Source organism: Lithobates pipiens, unplaced genomic scaffold, assembly GCF_037356315.1.
Source record: "Lithobates pipiens isolate NorthernLeopardFrog02 unplaced genomic scaffold, aLitPip1_a1.2 Scaffold_13, whole genome shotgun sequence".
In the NCBI taxonomy this organism is placed as follows: Eukaryota; Metazoa; Chordata; class Amphibia; order Anura; family Ranidae; genus Lithobates; species Lithobates pipiens.
This window is the reverse complement of record NW_027507718.1, coordinates 400,759,352-400,771,800: the sequence shown is the minus strand read 5'-3', so window position 1 is coordinate 400,771,800 and position 12,449 is coordinate 400,759,352. Positions and strand designations below refer to the sequence as shown.

General features: G+C 43.7%; 1 protein-coding gene across 6 annotated transcripts in view; it reads right to left on the bottom strand.

The window, feature by feature from the left end:
- Positions 1-12,449, bottom strand: part of SGCZ (sarcoglycan zeta) — a 1,585,391-nt gene that overhangs the window by 1,279,729 nt on the left and 293,213 nt on the right. For all 6 annotated transcript variants that reach the window (XM_077477426.1, XM_077477423.1, XM_077477424.1 and 3 more), the window contains one exon: positions 3,211-3,320. The gene's annotated coding sequence lies outside the window, so the exon portion shown is untranslated. The remainder of the gene's footprint in view (positions 1-3,210; positions 3,321-12,449) is intronic.

Here is a 12,449-nt window from a genome sequence, read left to right as displayed (position 1 = left end):
AAAAAAAGAAAAACAACTCCCTATTAACTACCAGGCATATGGCATATGAATGCCAACCAGCAAGAGAAAAGCTACCTAAAAATATGTCCCCTTTTCAAAAAATAACCCTTAGAATAATGTTGCCCTTAAAAGAAAGTGTGTGAATGTGAAATTATTTTCAGTATATATTATTAATTTCCCTATACGTATTATTCACCTTTTGACTCAAATTGAGTTTGTAAAAAATCTAAAATAAATATTACTGTTTCTTCATTTCCCACACTGGACCCTCATGTTGTAAAAAAAAACCCTTCTCATGGTTATGAGGGTGGGAGAGGTAAGTAAACCTGATGAGGTTCAGAATTAAGACATGTAAAGTTGTGCACTTGGGTACCCAAAATACACAAGCAAACTACACATTAGGAGGGGCTTCTCTAGTAGAAGCAGTGAAAGAAAGTAACCCGCTATGCCTAGCCACAGCTAACAAAACTAGAAAAATACTGCCATGCATTAAAAAGGGCATACATTCCAGAGATAATTCACAGATTCTACCTCTTTAAAAAATAATGGTTCAGCCTCAACTTGAATATGCAAGTTTGGGCACTAATCCTCAGAAATTACCCTGCTGAATTAGAAAGAGTTCAGCAATGAACATCACAATTAATAAGGGAGATGGGGGACTTCAACGAATGAGGTCTGAATACATAGATTAGTTATTCAGTCTGCAGAAGATGTGTTTAAGAGGGATATGATTACAATGTTTAAAATATATCAAAGGTCATCTATAACTGTAATAAACTACAGTATTTACTCTAAAGTCCCTGAAGAGGACACAAGGCCATAATTTGAGGTTAGAAAAAAGGAGGTTTAAGCTTATTGATGAAATGGGTTCTTTAAAGGTAGAGCAGTTAAGATGTGGAAGGATTCATGTACCGTATATACTCGAGTATAGGCCGACCCGAATATAAGCCGAGGCCCCCAATTTACCCCCAAAAAACTGGAAAACTTATTGACTCGTGTATAAGCCGAGGGTGAGACATGGCTGTCCATCCCTGTGTGTCCGTCCATCCCTGTGTGTGTGTCCGTCCATCCATCCCTGTGTGTGTGTCCATCCATCCATCCATCCATCCATCCCTGTGTGTGTGTCCGTCCATCCATCCCTGTGTGTGTATCCATCCATCCATCCATCCCTGTGTGTGTGTGTGTGTGTGTGTGTGTGTGTATTCATCCATCCATCCATCCCTGTGTGTGTGTGTGTGTGTGTGTGTGTGTATCCATCCATCGATCCATCCATCCCTGTGTGTGTGTGTGTGTGTGTGTGTGTGTGTGTGTGTGTGTGTGTGTGTGTGTGTGTGTCCGTGCAGCCTTGTGTGTGTGTCCAGCCTACCTGTGTCCCAAGCCTCCGTCCCGAGCCGCCGTCGTCCCGAGCCTCCTCTGTCCCGTGCCTCCTCTGTCCCGTGCCTCCTCTGTCCCGTGCCTCCTCTGTCCCGTGCCTCCTCTGTCCCGTGCCTCCTCTGTCCCGTGCCTCCTCTGTCCCGTGCCTCCTCTGTCCCGTGCCTCCTCCGTCCCGTGCCTCCTCCGTCCCGTGTCGTGCCGATGGATCGCCGCTCTTCTCGGCGGCCATTCTACAATTCAAAAGCCGCGCCTCCGTCCTCCGCCTGTGATAGGCGGAACACTCAATTTCCCAGCAGCCTGTGTTCCGCCTATCACGGACATCCTCTCATACTCGTCCGTAGTATGAGAATGAACGGATGTCCGTGATAGGCGGAACACTGACTGCTGGGAAATTCAGTGTTCCGCCTATCACAGGCGGAGGCGGAGAAGGAGGCGCGGCTTTTGAATTTTAATGTCCGCCGTCTGTCTGCTCGACACGCTGATCGAGCAGTCAGACAGCGGTGACTCGAGTATAAGCCGAGGGGGCACTTTCAGCCTCAAAAAAGAGGCTGAAAATCTCGGCTTATACTCGAGTATATACGGTAAGAACCTTAGTGCAACATATGCAGTGGCTGGAAGCAAGCAGATCTTCACAATCTGGAGGATTCACTTATCATGAATACTTGCTATCAAGCCAGTTCAGATCTCAGTATAAACAGATCAATTTGCTCAGCTCCAGTAATGTTGCTCAATGTGCTGGCATAGCTGTACCAAGAAAAGTGAAGCAACAATAATACATTATATTAATAATAATTTACTAACAGACATATCAGCTTGGATGTCACACCACTTCCTCAAACTCGACCTATCCAAAACTGAGCTCATAATATTTCCTCCCTCACAAGCCTCTTTCTCTGATTTCTCTGTCATGATTGATAGCAATACTATCAGCCCGTCTTCGTATGCCAAGGTTCTAGGTGTGACCCTGGACTCTGAACTATTCTTCCAGCCCGCGTCCAAACACTGCCCAAATCTTGCCTCCGCAACATCTCCAAAATAGGCCCCTTCCTGAACAATGACACCACAAAGCTCCTAGTGCACTCCCTGGTCATCTCCCGCCTCAACTGTTGCAACTCCCTCCTCACAGGATTAGCTTTAAATAGGCTATCTCCCCATCAGTCCATCATAGGTGTTGCTGCCAGACTTAACCACCTTACCAACCGTTCAATGTCTGCTACCCCTCACTGCCAATCCCTCTGCTGGCTTCCACTCACCCAATAAATTAAATTCAAAATTCTATCAACAACTTGCAAAGCTATCCACAACTTGGTCCCCAGCTACATCTCTAACCTAGTCTCAAAATATCAATCTACTCGTTCCCTTCAATCCTCCCAAGACCTCCTGCTCTCTAGTTACCTCAACACCTCCTCCCATGCTTGCCTCTAGGACTTCTCCTGAGTCTCTCCTATCCTATGGAACTCAATCTGTCTATCTCCTACTCTGCTTGCTTTTAGATGATCCCTGAAACCCCTTCTCTTTAGAGAAGCCTATTCTGTCTTCACCTAACAACTGTACTTTCATTTTCTCCATCAGATCATCCACCACAGGTATTATCTTTTGTATCACTCGACCCTCCTTCCTAGATTGTAAAGCTCTAATGAACAGGGCTCTGATTCCTCCAGTATTGTATTGTAACTGTACTGTCTGCCCTCCCGTAAAGCACCACGCAAACTGTTGAACATTCTGCTGAAATATATCTTAGGAGTTTTTATGTAAACTGGTGCATATGCATACATCTTTCTGTGACTTAAATGACAACTAAATCAAAGAACACAAATGTACTATATTACAGCTTACCATTCCCTAGATGTGGTGGCTGCATTTGTTGTCTATTTTCATACACAGAGTAGTTTTAGCAGGCGCTGCCAGAAATGCAGTGTCTTTCTTGTCTTCTCCCGTGAGCTGACCTGGAAGCATAAAACAATATATCTTATTTCTGTAAACTGCTAATCCCATCAACTCCCCATATAATGGCGATCAAAGTGATTGTAAAGCCATATTTTTTTGAAATAACAAATACAGTATGTCATTCTTACCTGCTCTGTGCAAAACCAATTGGGACTGTTGCTGCACACAGTAGGTGTTTTTTTTGTTTTTTTTTTACATTCATGCATAGATTGTATGAAGGTAAACATACCTTGAGCCTTTACAACCACTTTAACAAAGGCGGTCATGTTTAAAGTTTAGCCTGAGTGGTAACCATGACCCCATAGATACAGTGAAGTACTGAAGGAGGGGGACCCATGGGTAGGAAGTGTGTTATTCACAGATATACCAGGTAAAAATTCAGGGGAAAAGTCTCAAAAAAAGATAAGGAACGTAGCCAACATAATAAAGTATTTGTAAGCTGCAATACTTTACATTTTTGCTTTTGTGTTTAGATACTTTTTCAAGGTGCTGATCACCCAAAAACAATTTATATCACAGACTGGTACACAGTTCTAGCAGTACAGCAATACCATTATTGAAGACTATATAGAATACCATGTCACTAGCACAAATTTGTTTTATGGCTTCCTCCATTACCTAAAAACGAGTATACAAATTATTGAGATAGCTAGTTGAGGTCCTTTACTTTGTCCAGTGAAAGAAGAGTCTTTGATCAATTTCTAAAAGTACTTGTGCTGATTAACTAAACGCTCATGTTTTAAATAGAGATGGGTGAACAGTTCGGGCCGAGCATAGATTCGGCCCCAAACAGTGCCCATTCGGGCGTTTGCTAAACACCCGAATTTGTGGGGCACTTTGCGGGATGTTTGCCCACTGTGCACCCCACAATGCACTCTAGGGCCCCAATTGGCTGAAGAAAGGCTTTGCCCAATCAGGGCACAGAACACTGTGAATAGCTGGCTGTTAAGGCATACACAGGGAAGCCAGCTGCCACGTGCTTAACAACAGATTAAAAAACATTGCTGGCAATACAAAAATGGGAACAAAAAATGGCGTTTTCTGCCCCAAAGCACCTTGTCCCTATGTTAATGAGGACAAGAGCCTTTTCCCCACAGTCCTGGGCAGTGGTTGTGGGGGTCTGCGGGCAGGAGAATTATTGGAATCTGGAAGCATTTTTTTTTTAAACCTCTTTTAACAAGGGGGACCCAGATCCCACCCCCCCATGTGAATGAGTAGGGGTACATTGTATCTCCTACTTATTCACCCCAAAATGTCAAAAAGAAATAAACACACAATTCCATTATTGAAAATAAAAAAATGTCCCCCCATTTAGATCCATTGTCAATCATCATCAAAAAAAAAGAAAAAAGCTCTGCCAAGGAAGAAGCCTCCACACCGACTGCCTGCTCTGCCCTCTGACAGTTCTTAAATAGGTAAGGGATGGAGCCACATGGTGACACGTCACCTGGATGAACCACCCCATGTGACATCACCGATCATGCATGCTGGGTCTGTGATGTCACAAGGGGAGCAATGCACTTTGTGTGTTGCCGGGTGGCCCCGTCCATAAGCTACTTAAGAACTGTCTGGCAGCAAAGCAGGCAGGTGGCAGTAGTCTTCGTCATGGGGGAGCATTCTTCATCGCAGGTACAGCTTTTTTCTTTGTTTTTTTTTCAGGTCTGGTGGTGGGGCAGGTGTTATGATTGACGATGGATTTACATTGGGCACTTTTTTTTTATTTTTAATAAACTAGTTGTCAAAAACTGTGTTTGTATTTCTTTTTGACACTTTTTGGGGTGAATGAGCCCCCGTGCCCCAAAGCACCCCCCCATGTTGAGGGAGTGTGGCCTGGTATGGTTCAGTAGGTAAGGGTACTCACCCTTTCCTGGCCTTCCAGGATGCATGCTCGTATAAGGATCTGGTATGGATTTTTGGGGTACCCTGTGACAATTTTTTTAAATTTTTTTTCAATTTTTTTTATTGCCGGCAATAAAAAAAAGGGTTCCACTGGCCTGTGGGTCCCCCCGACCCACAGGCCATTTTTTTTACGGCAATTTTTTTTTTCATTCAGAAGGGAAGCACACATACTAAATTGTGGCCTCATCATACAGACTGGCTCCACTAGCCATGGTTTATAAACTAAAGAAACCTTGCAGGGAAAATTAAATGTGTTTTTTTTTTTTTTGTCAGTTTTGCTGCAGCAGGTTCTCTACACGGTACAGATGCACCACTTAAATTTGCATTGTTTCACTTTAAGCATAATTACAATCGCTGCTCCTCTTAAAAAAAAACATTTTTTTAAAAACATTTTTTGCATTGATATATGTCCCTCAGGGCAGAACCTGTTTATTAGGGATGAGCTGAACAGTTCGGGTTGGCAATCAGAACATGCGAACAGAGAAAAAGTTTGCGCGAACTCTCGAACACCATTAACGTCTATGGGACTCGAACGTGAGAAATCAAAAGTGCGAATTTGAAAGGCTAATATGCAAGTTATTGTCTTAAAAAGGTTTGGGGACCCAGGTCCTGCCCCAGGGGATATGCATCAATGCAAAAAAAAGTTTTAAAAACGGCCGTTTTTCGGGAGTAGTGATTTTAATGATGCTTAAAATGAAAAAATAAAAGTGAAATATCCCTTTAAATATTGTAGCTGGGGGTGTCTATAGTAGGCCTGTAAAGTGGCACGTGTTTCCCAGGTTTATAACAGTCCCTGCCATGGATGGCTGTTGCTCCCAGGTCCGGCTATTGACATGCACGGCGCGTTGTAATTGCTATTGTCCTATGTGTACTGTCTAGCAAGCGCAGATGGATCTGCAATCCTCTTTATTTACTGTGCGGGGCTTTGTGTGTATTGGTTGCCTTGACAGCGGCTCTCCAGCACTCTTCTTTGAGCGTCAGCTGGCTGTGTGACTCATGGCTTGCATTGTTGCCATGACAGCAGCCTTTCCGGTGCTTATTTTTGAGCGTCGGCTAGCCTGGTGTCCCCGCAAGAACCCTGTGATGATTTAATTTTGTTTTCTAGCCTTCTACGCATGCGCGAGCGCTCGCTCTCGCTATTTAAACCGGCCAGTGCCTAATTTCAGATCAGCTGTTTCCCGGCTGACTATAAGCACAATGTTTGGATGTGTGGCATGGCTGAGCTGAATATCCATATGTTACAGGTAGATTGTTCACCTATATGCTTATGTTTTGGTTGACTTATTTGATAGATATTTAAAGCATTTGCCCCTAGTTGTGATGCTCTTTCTTTTGCAGCCAGCGCAGCCATCTGTCCTTCTGCTCCTTTAGCCAGCAGCACTATTGGATCCTTTCTCCCTTTTGGGTAGTCCTATCGACTTCAGAGATTAGGGCAAATATGGGTTTCCCTACAGAATACGTTGAGACTCATGGTTCTGTATCTGTGGTTATGCGGGGCTTTGGATACAGCTATTTGATTTTTGGTATTAACGTAATTATGGTCCCTTTTTTTTTTCCCTCTTGCCTATGCTGCTCTTTCACCACTCGATCTGTTGTCAATGAATGCTTAGGCAATGTATATATCAACTTATTTACTAATAATATATGTGTGTTTTTTTATTATTAGTGTACTTGTGTATGTCTATAAATACCCTGAAGAAGGGCTGATGCCTGAAACGATCATCGGGTTTCAAGCTACATTTTTATGTATTATATTAGGATGAAGTTTTTGTGAATTTATATGTAATCAATTTTTGCATTTAATAAATGGAATAATACTTTTTGTATTGAAATTTTGATATTGGGTGTTGCCAATCACTATAAAAGTCCCATACCCTAGGGGGGTTTGTTTTTCTATATTCAGAAGATTTCGCCTCACTTTCTGTCCCAATGACAATTGGATTTTGAAAATTTGGGGTTTTTAGGGAAGCAAGGATTGGTGATAAAGCATCAGTGGAGGAGGCACCTTTTTTCCCCATATTAACTCTTACAGGAGAGAATTTGCCTTCCTAGAGGTAGATTTCCTCTCACTTCCTGTTGTCTCCCTCCGTTTGCAAGTCGGATGTTTGAATGTAGGGGCCTGCCCTATATACTCTGCAGAAATGTGGGCCTTAGGTGCCCTGATACACTGTAAGCCCTCACAGTTACTGGAATGGGCACTGGAATGGGCTTTGCTGTGAAATATTATATCAAGAATTGTAATTACATGCCCCTGTTGAACAGGGTCAGAAAAATTGGGCCTTTGGAGGGGTGGAGGAGTTGCCACATCACTGTAAGCCCTCACAGTTACTCTTGGTGGCCACAGGAACGAGCCCTGCTCCAAAATATTACAGCAAAAATTGTAATTGCACACCCCTGTTAAACAGGGGCAGAAAAATTGGGCCTTAGCCACTGGTGGTGGTTCCCAGAGCCAAAAATGTTCTTACAAGCTATCAACATGAACGGAGGAGGAATAAGATAGTCACTCAGCATAACAGGATAGTCATTCAGCATCAGCATAGGCAGTCTTGAAGGGATCTCACATTCATAAAAAAATGATTTGGTTAAATCAGCATCAGGTGCTTGGTAGCTGGTGATCCAAGACTGATTCATTTTTATGAAGGTGTGCTGATCAACCGAGTCGGTGGACAGGCATACTCTGTGATCAGTTACAAAGCCTCCAGCAGCATTGAATGTGCATTCCGAAAAAGATGCAGGACAGGCAAGTAGCTCAATTGCATACTGTGCAAGCTCTGGCCAGTGATCCATCAAGACCCAGTAACTCAGAGGATTTTCGTTTGGAAAGGTCTCCAAGTCTGATATTGCCCCTAGGTATTCCTGTACCATGTAAATCAGATGCTGGCGATGGTTGCTGGAACCGATCAGACCTTGGGGCTGTGGACTAAAAAATTGTCTGAACGCATCTGTCAGACCGCCACCTTCTCCACCGCTCCTTCTGTGATTGACCAAAGCCTCAGCAAGACAATGTCCAGGACCAGGAATTTGTAACCTCCCAGGCTCTGGAAACGCATTGCACAAACCTTTCTACAAGGCCTCCCAAAGATGTTTCATCCTCTGCTCCCTCTGCGATGGCTGGATAAGTTCCACAACATTACCCTTGTAGCGTGGATCAAGGAGGGTTGCCAGCCAGTACTGATCCCTCTCCTTGATAGCACGAATCAGAGGATCCTTTCGCAGGCTTTGCAGGATCAGAGAGGCCATGCAGCGTAGCTTTGCTGAGGCATTCGGTCCGGAGTCCTCTGGGTCACTAATGACGACTTGATCTGCAGCCACATCCCCCCAGCCATGTACAAGTCCATGGGTTTCAGAGGACTGTAAACGATCCTTTGAAGACTGCTGCTGATGCTGAGTGCTAGGCTCCACCTTTTCTGGCCTGCCTCAGGAGATCCTGTAAGCCCGGGTACCTGCACAAGAACTGCTGCACCACCAAATTAAGGATGTGAGCCAAACAGGGAACAAGGGTGAAGTGTCCCTGTCAGAGGGCAGAGAGGAGGTTGGTGCCATTGTAGCAAACCACTGTTCTTGCCTGAAGCTGGCATGGCATCAACCACCCTGGACCTGCCCCTTCAGAGCGGACAGAATCTCTGCCCAAGTGTGGCTTCTGCCCCCTAAGCACACCAGCTCAAGAACCACATGGCATCTTTTTGCCAGAGTGTTTGCGTAGCCCCTTGAATGCCTACGGAGGACCGCTGGTTCCGAGGACAAATTTATAGAGGAGGAGGCCATGGAGGAATAAGAGAAGGGGGTGGAGGAGAGAGGTGTGTCAAAATCACCATTAATAGCATTTTTGAGGCTTGGTGGTGGAACAAGCTCCAACAATATTGCACCTTATCCTGCATCCTTCCCAGCTGCCAGCAGGTTTCTGAGAGAACTGAAGGTATAGCGGGGTTGGAGATCCCAGCTGATGAAGAGCAAGGAGCGGTCCACCTTGTTCTTTGGTGTGGGTCTTTTAAGTACGCTTGCCAACGGACTGCATGGGAGTTGGAAATATGTCTGGTCAAGCATGTGTGTTTTGGCCACGCTTGATAGGCTTGAGACACATGTTGCAAACAGCAATGGTGCAATCTGCTGCATATGTCTCAAAAAAGAACTTTTGGAAAACGCGCAGTCAGCAGCGCCCTGCACATGTGGAGCTCTGCAATGTGATGCATTCGCTTAGTTGCCTCTAAGCTTGCTCCTGGAGGGCATCCTGCCTCGTTGGAAATGTTCCTCCTCCTCCTCCTCTCTCCTATCAGGCACCCACGTATAGTCAGTGAGCTCACCATACCCTCCCTCCTTGTCACTGTAGCAAACCTGGCAGTATGCTGCAGCTGGGAGAACATGACTGCCAGTTTGTTGTCCTTCTTGGGCACCCCCTCTCTCTGGGCTCACGTTACTGCCTTCCTCAATCTGGGTACTATCACTGGAGCCTTCAAAATGCTGTGCATCCTCCTGCAGCATGTACCCAACACTGTGGTCAAACAGTTCGGGGACTCCTCAGGGCATGATGTTGGGGCTAGGGAAGGAGTGACTGATGACATTGAGCCGATGAAAGAGGCCGCTTTGGCAGCCAAATTACTCTAAGCCTGGGTGACAGAGGATGAGGAGGAGGAGGATAAGGGCGGCTTGGTCATCCACTCTACCAACTCTTATGCATGTTGTGGCTCAACATGACCAGATGCTAAAAAAAGACAAGCGTCCCCCACGGCCATGTGCTGAGGATGCACCGTGTCCATGAACAGCAATGTTGGCTGTAGACAGAGTCTGCTTGCCCTCTTTTAGTGGCCTGTGAGCATCTGCCTCTCCTTGTTGGCCTTCCAGACATACTGTATTTGATTTATGTGTAAGGTATTTGAATAGGTACCCCAGGAATGACTGGGATGTGTGTGTGTGTGTGTGTGTGTGTGTGTGTATAGATATAGATATATAGAGTCTGAATATACTGCAGCTAACTGAATCAACTGCCTGCCTGTAGTATATTAGGAACAGAACAACAGGAATGGTCTGCAGCGAGATCTAGCTGCACAGGATACAGTACTGAATATATTGAAGCTAACTGAATGAACTACCTGCCTTTAGTATATTAGGAACATAACAAAAGGAACAGTCTGCAGTGAGATCTAGCTAAACTGGATCAACTGCCTGCCTGAAGTAGATTAGAAACAGTACAGCATGAATGGTCTGCAGTGAGATCTAGCTAAACTGGATCAAATGCCTGCCTGATGTAGATTAGAAATAGTACAGCAGGAACAGTATGCAGTGAGATTTACCTAACTGAATAAACTGCCTGCTCAAAGTAAATGAAATCACACACTCACTCCCTCTCTATCTATCTTTCCATAACGGCAGCAACACACTACACAGGGCCAACATAGCGACCTCATATAGTGTGGGGCGTGTACTTAACCCCCTGAGCCATAATTGGGCAAAGGCACCCTGCCTTTGCCCAATTATGGCTCTGTTTGCTTACAGTGTTGTGATTGGCCAATCATCAGCCAGCAAACCACTGTGATGACGCAGTGCCTTATGAGCCGTTACGCGCCACTCGAATTTGGCACGAACGGCCCATAATCTTCGACGAACGATCGAAAAGCCGATGTCCGACTCGAACTTGAAGCTCATCCCTACTGTTTATGGCCAATAACTTTAGATAACTTTAAGATATAAGCCTTAAGAATCAACTTTTGATTTTTCTAGTTTGGGTCTCAAACTTTAATAGGGTTCTGTGTTCAAGTCCAAAAGTTTTCCATCTTTCGGGAGTTTTGGTGTCAAACCAAACTTGGGGGTGTTCAGCCCATCAGTAGTTTTAAATTGACATCTGACTAAGGAACTACTACCTAGAATATAAATTTTGTCCTGCTTCCAAGTCTCACTTTAAATGCACTACACTAGATTGTATTATCTTTAATTACTAACTACTATTAAAGTATAACTAAAGACTTTTTTTTATTATAGTTTTGGATTGAGTGGAGATAGATTAGAATACCTGTCAATCTTTATTGCTGCTTGTGCCTCCATTAGGGAGACTTGTCCTTCCTATTTGTCTTGGTTACCATTATAATTGGAAGTGAAAGTAAAGAAAAATTCCACAGAAAAGTAAAAAAGGGGAAATTTTCCAATGGGGACAACAGTTCTGGTGACCTGGGGGGGCGGGGGTGTTCGAGACAAGGGATTCCCTTAATTTGCATGGATCTCCTCTCACTTCCAGTTTTGGCTATGGGGCACAGATAAAAACAAAAAAACAAAAAAAAAGTACAGGGGTTAAAACCCTTGCTTACGCTATTAAAAAAAAATGTTGTGCCTATAGTTCTAAATTAAGGGGGCTACACATGGGACTGTAGAGTAAAGTCTACTCAGCCAATGACAAATGTACTCTTATGAGTGTTCATACAACTACACTTAGTATAAGTATTTTAACCACCTCAATACAGTGCACTTACACCCCCTTCCTGGCCAGACCAATTTTCAGCTTTCAGCGCTCTCACAGTTTGAATGACAATTACTCAGTCATGCAACACTGTGCCCATATGAAACTTGCGTCCATTTTTCCACACAAATAGAGCTTTCTTTTAGTTGTATTTAATCACTAGTGTTTTTTTTTATTTTTTGTGCTATAAATAAAAAAATGCGTACATTCTGTGAAAAAAATGCCCTTTTCTTTGTTTCTGTCATAAAATTTTGCTAATTAGTCATTTATCTTCATAAATTTCGGCCAAAATTTATACTGCTACATATCTTTTGTAAAAAATAACCCCCAGTAGTGTATATTATTTGGTCTTTGTGAAAGTTATAGAGTCTACAAACGATGGTGCCAATCACTGAAAATTTATTACATCTGATCAGGCCTTCAGTACATCAGGTGTATCTCATTTCTTGAGACACTAACGAGTCAGGAAAGTACAAATACCCCCCAAATTACCCCTTTTTAGAAAGTAGACATTCCAAGGTATTAAGTAAGTAGCATGGTGAGTTTTTTTAAGTTGTCATTTTTTCCCACAGTTCTTTGCAAAATGAAGAATTTTTTTTATTATTATTTTTTTTTTTTTACAAAATGTTCATATTATCAGGTTATTTTTCACACACAGCATATGCATATAACAAATTACACCCCAAAATACATTCTGCTACTCTTTCTGAGTATGGTGATACCACATATGTGATACTTTTACACAGCATGGCCACATACAGAGCACCAACATTGAAGTGGCACT